Genomic DNA, 11,141 nt, shown 5'->3' on the forward strand with positions numbered 1-11,141 from the left:
GGTGGAAAACACACAACTCCAGTCGACTCAGCCACATGTTTGTGACCAGCAGCAACACTCACATCATCTGTTTGCCTTCTGAGCTCATAAACTCATACTTGTTTTATGACATATTGTTCTGTATGTGTTCCTCTCGGCTTTTAGAACTACAGCTGGGGACTCCATTTCCCACTTTTCAGTTGCATTGCATCCAATGGTGGAAGAATATTCACATGCTGTAGTGAAGTGGTTCCCAACCTGTTTTGGCTCGTGACCCCATTTTAACATCACAAATTTCTGGCAACCCCAGACATTGAAAACGGAGACTTTTTTTTTAGCTAAAATAAATTTGGTTTTGATCCTGTAATAGTTTGCTATACTATGTTGCAAATAAACACAAATTTTAGAGGACATTTAGTCTATATAATGTATATTATTATGGATGGAGGGAGAAAAGCCAGGTGTAGATTACACAGAATCACAAAACTAGGATCACGATACGATATATAACAATATGTCATGATACTGTTAAAAAGGCCATTTTTTAAAATTGGTTTTGTTTCTTTTTTTTTTTTTAATGATTATATCCTGGAAGAATGGAATTAAACCAGAAATCTGCACACATACTAAATACATTTTTATTTGATCCCAACAGGATCTAATGTTCTATCACAAAATGTTCCTGTGTTCAAACCGAAATTTGTTTTACAGACATTCCAGTTTCAGATCCTGTTCAAACGTTCATATTCTATTAGTTCAGAACTAACATCAGAACAGGATTTTTGTGTGATTCCAACAAAGGAACTAACATTGTTTAATAAAAAAGTGTTAAATAATAATAAATAAAATATAAACAAAAAAGAAAAACAAAAAAGTAAAATGAACCTCCACAGTATCTGCATTTGAATAAATACCTAAAAATACCAATACAGTACTGTTTAATATTGATACAGTATTGTGAAATGAAATATCACGATACATTGCAGAACCGATATTTTCTTCCACCCCTGTTCACTTCATCTGTCAGACTGGTCTCAGGTCTGTTCTCAGATCAGTCTGTGGTGAGTCTGTCATCACAGTCTCAGGCAACGATGACATCACCAGCACCCAAAGGCCCGCCCCCTACCCCTCACCTCCCAGCTTAGCCCCGCCCCCTCTGACTCCCCAGCTGACAAGACAAGCCAGCGAACTACAGCAGCGCTGACCTAAATCCACCAGAGACACTCAGAGACACAAAACGAGACAGACAGAGACACAGACAGAGGACAAGTGGACGCACACAACTCAGATATTATCATTATTATATTGATATTCACACAAAATAAGAACTGCTATATAGTGATCATAAGGAATAGAAATTGGGGGTAGGAGTACATACGTTTTTACTTCTTCCTACTCCTTTTCGAGCACATTTCATTTCATTTCATTTGTTTTATTATTATTATTATTATTATTATTATTATTATTATTCATGTATTTATATTACTATTATTTATTTATTTATTGTGTTTGTTTGTTTGTTTGTTGTTTGTTTGCTTATCGATCATTGTACCGATACTTATATTTTGTTGGTTGATTTTTGTTTTGATTTCACTGTCAACATGTTCGAAATAAACATTCCACCCGTCCATCCAAATACACTGAAGACAGACAGAGGTGAAGACAACTGAGGAGGACAGAGACGGACAAAACTGACCGAGACAGAAAGGGAAAAGCAGAAGCATTCTGAGAGACAGAAGTAAAAGACAGAGGGAAAACTGAACTGAAGACACAAAGAGACAAATATGAATGACAGGCAGAAGATGAGAGAAATGAGAAAGACAAAAACAGACAAGACCGTCAAAGTGTGGGACAGACGAAGAACAGCCAAACTGAACTGAGAGACACAGAGGCAGAGACAAAGGAGACGGATTAAAACACATTCGACAAGAGAGACGAAGAGTGGAGCACTGAGCAGAAGAGTCACCAATGAAGCTAAAAACAGACAAATTCAGAGACTGAGACACAGATTAGAAGGTTCAAGGTTCAAGGTTACTTTATTTATACCTGTGAAGAGATTTGTTTTGCAGACGAGGTGATTGCTTTTGGTATTACAGCAAGACATACATTGAACCTGTTCGGCAGGTACTTGATCGTGGTCTCCAGGGTCTGTAAGGTCCGATGTGGTCTCCAGGGTCTGTAAGGTCCGATGTGGTCTCCAGGGTCTGTAAGGTCCAGTGTGGTCTCCAGGGTCTGTAAGGTCTGATGTGGTCCCCAGGGTCTGTAAGGTCCGGTGTGGTCTCCAGGGTCTGTAAGGTCCGATGTGGTCTCCAGGGTCTGTAAGGTCCAATGGGGTCTCCAGGGTCTGTAAGGTCCGATGTGGTCTCCAGGGTCTGTAAGGTCCGGTGTGGTCTCCAGGGTCTGTAAGGTCCGATGTGGTCTCCAGGGTCTGTAAGGTCCAGTGTGGTCCCCAGGGTCTGTAAGGTCCAATGGGGTCTCCAGGGTCTGTAAGGTCCGGTGTGGTCTCCAGGGTCTGTAAGGTCCGATGTGGTCTCCAGGGTCTGTAAGGTCCAGTGTGGTCCCCAGGGTCTGTAAGGTCCGGTGTGGTCTCCAGGGTCTGTAAGGTCCAATGTGGTCTCCAGGGTCTGTCAGGTCCAATGTGGTCCCCAGGGTCTGTAAGGTCCGATGTGGTCTCCAGGGTCTGTAAGGTCCGATGTGGTCTCCAGGGTCTGTAAGGTCCGATGTGGTCTCCAGGGTCTGTAAGGTCCGATGTGGTCTCCAGGGTCTGTAAGGTCCACCTGTGCATGAACAGTGAGTGGACCTGCTCTGTTCAGGACCATGAAGTAATGGAACTAATGCAGGGAATGATGTTCAAAGGGGTCTTGTGGATCTGGATCAGCACACATGTTGGTCCAATGCCGCGTTTCCACGACATGGAACCGGCTCAACTCAGCTCGACTGGACTCTGGTACCAGGTCCTATTCCAGACCGTTTCCACTCCAGGATACTACCCACTTTTCAGTACCTGGTCGTCATAGTGATGCAGTGCGTTACTTCTGTGTCGTCTGCTCACAGTTGCTGATAAACTCACTGGTTGCCTGTTGTCTGGTCAAACTCCTGCTGAATGTTTGCGTCTGAACCTCCAGGACAAACCATGGTGTAGTTTTACCGACTGTCATCATGTGGATTCACCTACCGACAGATTTACTGGAAACTTCCACATTTTTTTTTTAGTAAAACGGTCACAGAGACGACTGTCTGTCCAATCAGTGGTCTGCAGTGTTTACACAGTGTCACCTTTTAGTATCTGGTCCCCAGTCCTGGATCCTCGGCAGAGGTGATACCAAAAAACTAGTACCAGGTACCAGGTCCTTTTTCATAACGGAAACGCAAAAAGGACGAGTGGAGTGGAGTCGGTACCGCGTTGTTCTAATGTTTAAAACACATGTTACTTTATAGGGCCTATTTCATGGATATTTCTTTTTCTTTGCCACTTACAGACAAGGAACCAAATATGGTAACTTCATTTGCCTTCATTTTGTACATGACAGTTAAAAAAATTTGAAAAATTTCACAAAAGTAATAAAGCCTTGTCCAATAACACACTAAGAGTGAAATTTTGAATTTCAGAGTATTTTTATGAGTGCCCTGTAAAGCAGGGCTGTCAAACTCATTTCAGTTCAGTTCCACATTCAGTCTAATCTGATCTAAAGTGGGCCGGACCAGTAAAAGAATATAAATAATAGGATAAGAACTTATAAATAATGTCACCTCCAAAGTTTTCTCTATATTTTTGTGTGAAAAAAGTAAAATTTCATTATGAAAATGTTTACATCTACAAACTGTACTTGAACATAACATGAACAAATATGAACAACCTGAAAATTCTTTAGAAAATAATTGCAATGTTAACAGTATTACGCCTCAGTTGATCATTTATACATGTGCATCACAACTGAAAGATTTAGTAACAGACAGAATATTGTTCAAATTCCACTTACTTCTCTGAAGACATTTCACAGTGTTCATATTTGTTCAGGATTTTCATATTTTTTTAAAAGGATAGTCTGTAAATGTAACTTTTTTTCTAATTTTACTTTTTTTATTCTAAAACATAAAGGAAAATTTGCAGTTTTCATTATTTATAGGTTATTATGTTAAGATTTACTCGTCTGATCCACTGTAGATTGAACTGACATAAAATGATGTTAACATCCTCGATTATTTATATCTTCAGTGTAACTTTGTATTTCACAAGTTCATCCCAGGGGCCAGATTGGACCCTTTGGTGGGCCGGTTTTGGCCCCCGGGCCGCATGTTTGACACCTGTGCTGTAAAGGGTTAAATCAGCTCACATCTGAAAATATGAGGCTACAGAAGCAGCCTGACGTCTGCAGCTTCTACATCACCTGCTACCATCACTTTTCACTGGAGCTGAAATGTGTTGAGACAAGAATCATGTGATACCAGAGACACATTCCACTAAAGTTTCATCAGAGGAGGCAGAGGTTCTCCACATCATGGACCATCGTGGGTTTACAGAAGTAAACATGCTCATGCAGAACATGGAGAAGAACGGATTGGACTGATTTCAGAGAACAAACGGATGCAAAGTGTCCACTGATGCTGAGCTCAGACATGTCATTAAAGCTGCAGTTCTTGGTCGTTCTTTGGCGTCATTACTTTCCAGCAAAGTCTAATTGAATCCGATCACACGTATGGATTTTAATTATTATATTGTCAATATCTTGTTGTGTATGTTTGTCCACTTTTTGTTTCGATTTTAATGACGCCTTTGAAAATACAATCAATAAATGTTGTGTTACACTAGTTGCATTTGTATAAAAATATTGAATGTGCATTTGATATTTCTCGTTGTAAAAATGTTTATGTAAAAAAAAGTTTAAAAAAAAAAAAAAAAACAGAATTTCACAAAAAGAAGTGTTTTTGATTTTTTTTTTTTTTTTTTTTTTTTTTTTTTTTCTTTAAGTAGTTTTTGCCATTTTTCACCAGAGTGAAAGTGTAAACATGAGATGGACCTGATGACACAGCACAGCTTCAATTATTCACATCAAATGACTTTATGGACACACTCAGAACTCACAGTTTCATTTTAGCTGCTTTTCATATGTAAATGTAAAGGTTTATATGAAGCCCAGGAAGGAGGACTGCTGCAACTACTGAGGGTCTAAAAGAAACTAAACTAAACTAAACTAAACTAAACTAAATTAAACCAAACTAAATTAAACTAAACTAAACTAAATTAAACTAAACTAAACTAAACTAAACTAAACTAAATTAAACTAAACTAAATTAAACTAAACTAAACTAAATTAAACTAAACTAAACTAAATTAAACCAAGCTAAATTAAACTAAACTAAACTAAACTAAACTAAACTAAACTAAACCAAACTAAATTAAACTAAACTAAATTAAACTAAACTAAACTAAATTAAACTAAACTAAATTAAACCAAGCTAAATTAAACTAAACTAAACTAAACTAAACTAAACCAAACTAAATTAAACTAAAATAAACTAATGTGATTCTTATTTGACAGCTGTGATTCCAAACGTCAGATTCAGTCTGATGTGACTCCGCTGCTCTAAACCACATACTTGTCTTTAATAGCAGCATGAAATAACATTTTTTCTATTTTCATATTTCTTCTTTGAATTTAAAAAGATTAAACCCATTTTCCACAGCCAAGTCTGCCTCTCTAAGCTCTTCTTTATTTATTATGTTTTACCTTTTTTTTTATGTCACTCTCTGATATTTAGGGGTTTCTACACCTTGGCTTTGTCATTTCCATGTATTTTCCATAAAAGTTCAAATCTGTCCTAATGTTGGGATGACACAATATGATGTGAAATTCAGAATATATACCCTCAAACACATAAAAAAAAGAAGTCTGTAGAGTAGAAAATACAGATGTGTGCTCAAATGTAAGGAGTTAAAGGAAAAAATCATCCGGAGATAAACAAAGAAAGAACAAATAAACAAAAAAAATCTACTGAAGAATTTGTACTCTACTTCTCCCCTCTGCATTTTACAATAAACTATAACTCAGCTGATATTCTAACAAATGCATCTTTGACAAAAAGAAAGCAGATTGGTCTTTTTGTTGTTTCACAAGTGTATGTTTTCTGTTTTTCCTACACTTTATTTTTGTGTTTGCTGCTGTCAACGGTGTAACGTTCCCATGGCGGGATTGAATAAAGTCTGATAAATAAAAGTATGTCTATGAGAGTTTAATCTGACTTTTGGTTCATTTTACTAAATTCATGAGGTTGAACTCTAGTGTCTGGATGTTTCTCCAGAGGAAACACACATAACCTTGCACCCAAATTACAAATACAGTTATTTAAGTAAATGTTTTTTTTTTTTTATTAATTTAAATAAAAAGAACTTAAAACATGATGATACAGACTACTTCATATGAATGTGTGCTTCATAAGTTTAACAACAGGGATGGAACCACAGCACCAGTTTGGAACCATTCTGCTCTGACATAAATGTGACTGACAGTCAGCAGGATGACAGCCGAACTACTGCCCTCCAGGATTTAGTTATTTATTTACCTATTTATTTATCTATTTTATTCTTCTATATTTTTTCTTCTTGAGAACTTCCACACTTTGTAGCTTTTTTTTAAAATATACTTTTCATGTATGTATAGAAGCCCTCTTTGTCAACATTAAGCAACATTGTATGATTGTCGTGTACCAAGTGAAAACTAATAAAAAGTTGAATTATTAAAAAAAAAAAGAACGAAAAAATGTAATAAAAATTAGTAAAACTCATCATCCAGGACAAAACTGTACACACACAGATCATGTGACAGTGATGAGTGTGTGTGTGTGTGTGTGTGTGTGTGTGTGTGTGTGTGTGTGTGTGTGTGTGTGTGTGTGCGATGTCCACATTCACTCATGTATGTATGTACAGCGCTAAAATCACAACACACACTCATCAGTGAAGCTCAAACCCATTGAATTTAACTCGGCTCAAACTGAGGCCTGAACGGAAAAACACTGAAAACACAACAAAACCAACACCACAGAAAAACAACAACAAACATTCGATGTAAACTAATAAAGTCAGACCCCAACTATAGTCTAAAAGGTAGATTATTCAGTTTAACCCTTTATAAATTTGCAGCCTTTTACACGACCTATAATCATAGAATTTTCATCCATAATTCAAACCTTGTTTCTGTGAATTAAATACCTTAAAAATCCCTTAAAGTGACATGATATATAAATTAAACATATATTATCCTCCAAGAAGATATGTTTTTCAACTAAATTAAACCTTTAAAATAAATTAAATGTGACAATATTTGGTAACTCGTTAAATACTCCTGAAAAAGTCAAATAAGAATTGGAAGAAATACAAATATCTAAATGAAAAAGCCACCAAAACACTGCTACCAACAGTGAAAAGAATACAAACAATACAAGATATTATGTTTTTTTTTTCTGCAGACAACAGTAAGGCAGGAACTCGTATTCAGGTTATTTCATCCATTTTAATAAATCAAATTTAAATTCTCTGAAAAAGATAAAGACAAACAGCAACAGAACAGACAGTACAGACTTCATACAGGTGAAAGCTACTGACAAACAGTGCAAAAAAAAAAAAAAAAAAAAAAAGGAAATTATACAAAAGCAGGATTTTTGTGTGAACATGTGAACAGAATGAGGATCAGTCAGACCTGCTCGACTGCATCCATTTACAACCAAAAGGAAAAAAAAACAGATGTGACGCTTTTAACTGGAACAACCTGAATGTGTCTAAACGTCAACTTGGAGTTTGGTCTGAGACTTTTATACCTTCCTCTGTTTTCCACTGTCAAATTCAGCATTGAAAATATGTGAGAAAAAAACATTACATTTCAGCTGCTTCCTATTTGCAGTTTCCCACTCAAAGAGAAAGAAGCAGAAAAGTCCAGCTCCTGTAGCTCCAGTCTGGTTCATTTTATGGTTAAAGGCCCAAAACACATGGAAGATCAGGGACGTGTTCAAGCAAAATGCCTTTGAAAAGAAGAAGAATTCACAATTCTTGGATGACTTATTGTTTTCTGAGGCCACGTATCAGCTGATAGGGCAGTGAGGTCATATAGAAACAGGACTGAGGGCAGAAACGGGCCTGTTTCTGCTGAAGCTGAAGCTTTCATTTCCAGTGTTGGGTCTTTTTGTAAAACCTTCATTTAATGGGTTTGTGTTTCAGAGCTCAGACAGCGTCAACCTGAGATCTATGATGGACCGATCAATACCTCGGTGATCCATTCTCTGATTGTCAAACATCTATGATTTGGTTTGTTCTATATTTGAACAAAATTATTTTAGAAATAATAATGTGTAGATTTTTCCAGCGAACACTTTATTGCAGTGCATTAACATGAATAATAAAATGAGTTAATGCTGGAATAAGCATCAACTAAGAGTTAGTTTACAGCTGAGAAATGTGTCTGGTAATTATTCCTTAATGTTTTTATGTAAAAATTATTTTAGACTTTATTGAAACAAAGTTTATTAATATACGTGGTGACTCTGTGTTAATTAATAAAATATTAACTGTAGGTATTTGTTAATAAATGTCTTTTGTTAATATTTACAGAGGATTTACATTTTTCAACTATTTACTCCAATTAGTATCTTAATTAAATGTAAAACCTTAATAAATATTTTTAAAAGGCATTTATTAGCAGTCAATTAATTCTTATTACGTTGATTAACACTCTGAAAATGTTTATTAATTACTAACTAACTAAAATATCTTTAAATATCATTAAACCGACTAATATAAAAATGTATAAGTTATAATGCATACACATTAATTAATTAATTACACTAGACACATTATTTCACATTTAATTAACTGTTAGTTAATGCTTATTACTGCATATATTCATTTTAATAAATGGAAAGTGTTACTTTTTCCAAATAATGTTCAACTGGATGAAATGTTCTGCTTTAAAAACTCTAATAACATGTTTTTAGTCTTCTGTTGCTTTAGAGACAAATAAAACAAATTATAGTTTAAGAGCTCTTATTTACTTTAGAAATGTGTCCTTAGACCTGTTCAAAAATAATAATAAAATAAACAAGAACAAAAAAATTTAAACCCCAGAGTTTTTGGAAACATGGCTGTGAAAAGACAGAGTTAGAAACAGGCAAAGAAAGATGAAAAACTGGTGCAAGCTGAACTAAAAACCATGAGTTTATGGATCCTATTTTTGTGTGGCCAGTTGTCTTTTCACTTCCACTTCAGTCAAGTTTATGTGAATATCAGATTGTAGAAATGACATCAAATACATGAGGAAGAGTTTCTTGAAGTTTTGCTGCTTTTCTTTTTTTTCCCCTCCCAAATAAATAAATAAATAAATATTACGTTGCATATATAGAATTAGCGGAAAATCTTGTATCTCCATTTATTTTTTTATTTTTGTGCAAGTTAAAAGTATTATTATTATCATTATTATTATTATTATTATTATTATTATTATTATTATTATTATTATTATTAAAAGAGTCCAAATGAGTGCCGTGTTCATGACACTTGTTTTATGAAATCTGTAGGAGATTCAACAGTTTTAATTCAAATCATGGCTATGGTTGTTTTTACTCTGGAAAAACGAAAAATAAAATAAAATTATCGTTTTGGAGATACAAGGTTTTCACGTGCAGCCATGTTGGTGTGTGTGTGCGTCAGGCCCGAAAAGAAAAGAAAAGAAAAGAAAAGAAAAGAAAAGAAAAGAAAAGAAAAGAAAAGAAAAGAAAAGAAAAGAAAAACAGCAGCACAAATGTTCTGCCTCCGGTAACTTTCAGACTTTTACCATAAACTGGAGCAGGAGTCAAAAAATAAATAAAAAAGTGTTTGTTGCTCGGCGGGGCCTTAACGCACATGCGCAGGTGTCACACACACACACACACACACACACACACACACACACACACACACACACACACACACACACACACACACACACACACACAGGGCCTAACGGGCTTTAAGGGTTAACAGAAAACACAAAACCGCTTCATTACTTTGCATAATTTTAAGCATGAAGAGTTCTATTCCAAAGCAGACATTTCCCTCCAGTATTTAGTCTTTATTTTCGTTCATTTTCAGGCCTGTGTTCCTCCCGTACAAAGCCTTTCCCATCTGTTTGGATCTTTCATTCCTCCGTTTGGAAGGAAACTCTTCACAGTGGTGCTTGTTCTGGGGCCTGTCCAGGGTCAAACCTGAGTAGATATGATTTAGGCTTTTTTTTCCTCACAAACCCCTGATTGTTTCTGCTGATTTAAGGCTTTATTTATTATTCAAAAGTTGTTTCCCTCCCAAAAACCACAAAAAGACAGAAGGGTTTGATTGTCTGTCCTTGATTGTCTCCAAATTCATAAATTATCATCCACCCTGTGGGCTATGACCCCCCACCCCCACCCCCAATACTGATGAGTACACTGACAAATAGAATTTAAATACATATACAATAAATACAAAACATAAATAAAAGACTCAAAGGAAGTACTGAAAACCTTTGTACAAGATATAAATAGCTTGAAATATACTTATAGTTACCTTTGGCAAGTCTAGTTTACAGTTGTACAGCCCGCGGGTAACAAAAAGTTTATCCCTTTTTAATAAATGCGAAAAATAAAAATAATCCAAATAAACCCGTTGCACTTGGGGCAGAATATGGCCGAACAGGTTGACGGCTTCTAGGTTTTTTGCGTCACTGTCTGATATTTACCGCTTATTATTTGCCCTTAATATGACGTCTCTTTGTGCGTCCTCGTCCCGGTGCCATCCACGGAGGTGGTCCTGCTGGGGGGGGGGGGGGGGGGGGGGGGGGGGTGTCAGTTTAGGAGAAGGCGTTTGGGGTCACTCTCTTTTGATGGGACAGCACCCCAGGAAACCCGGGGACACGCCCGGGAGAAGGCCGGTAAGGAGCTGTTCTGAGCGTGTCCGACAGCAGAGTCTGCGGGAGCCGCCGCCCGCCAGAGGCCCCGAACCCCGGGCCGCCCTGCGCCAGGTGCGGCGGCGGAGGGCGGCGGCGGACACCGCTCCTCCGCGGCCCCGGTGCCGACGCGGCGCGTGCTGGGTCCCTGAGACAAAATAGCCGGCGGTCTGTCCGGACAGCAGCCCGACGGAGACGTGCTCATCATCCCGTAAGTGT

At 36.9% G+C, this 11,141-nt stretch overlaps 2 long non-coding RNA genes and 1 pseudogene across 2 annotated transcripts in view; all 3 read right to left on the minus strand.

Moving 5' to 3' along the window:
* Window positions 1-5,074: 5,074 nt before the first annotated feature.
* LOC115433857 (uncharacterized) lies at window positions 5,075-5,627 on the minus strand. The gene is made up of 2 exons (XR_003937435.1): window positions 5,488-5,627; window positions 5,075-5,161 (listed from the first exon to the last, which is right to left on the minus strand). It is a non-coding gene; the product is annotated as an uncharacterized LOC115433857 (long non-coding RNA).
* Window positions 5,628-7,467: 1,840 nt separating this feature from the next.
* LOC115433856 (uncharacterized) overlaps window positions 7,468-11,141 on the minus strand; it is a 27,429-nt gene continuing 23,755 nt past the window's right edge. Inside the window, exon 3 of the long non-coding RNA XR_003937434.1 lies at window positions 7,468-10,103. This is a non-coding gene — a long non-coding RNA (uncharacterized LOC115433856). The remainder of the gene's footprint in view (window positions 10,104-11,141) is intronic.
* Window positions 9,094-11,141, minus strand: part of LOC115433855 (forkhead box protein G1-like) — a 2,978-nt pseudogene continuing 930 nt past the window's right edge.

This window comes from Sphaeramia orbicularis, chromosome 15, assembly GCF_902148855.1.
Source record: "Sphaeramia orbicularis chromosome 15, fSphaOr1.1, whole genome shotgun sequence".
Lineage (NCBI taxonomy): Eukaryota > Metazoa > Chordata > Actinopteri > Kurtiformes > Apogonidae > Sphaeramia > Sphaeramia orbicularis.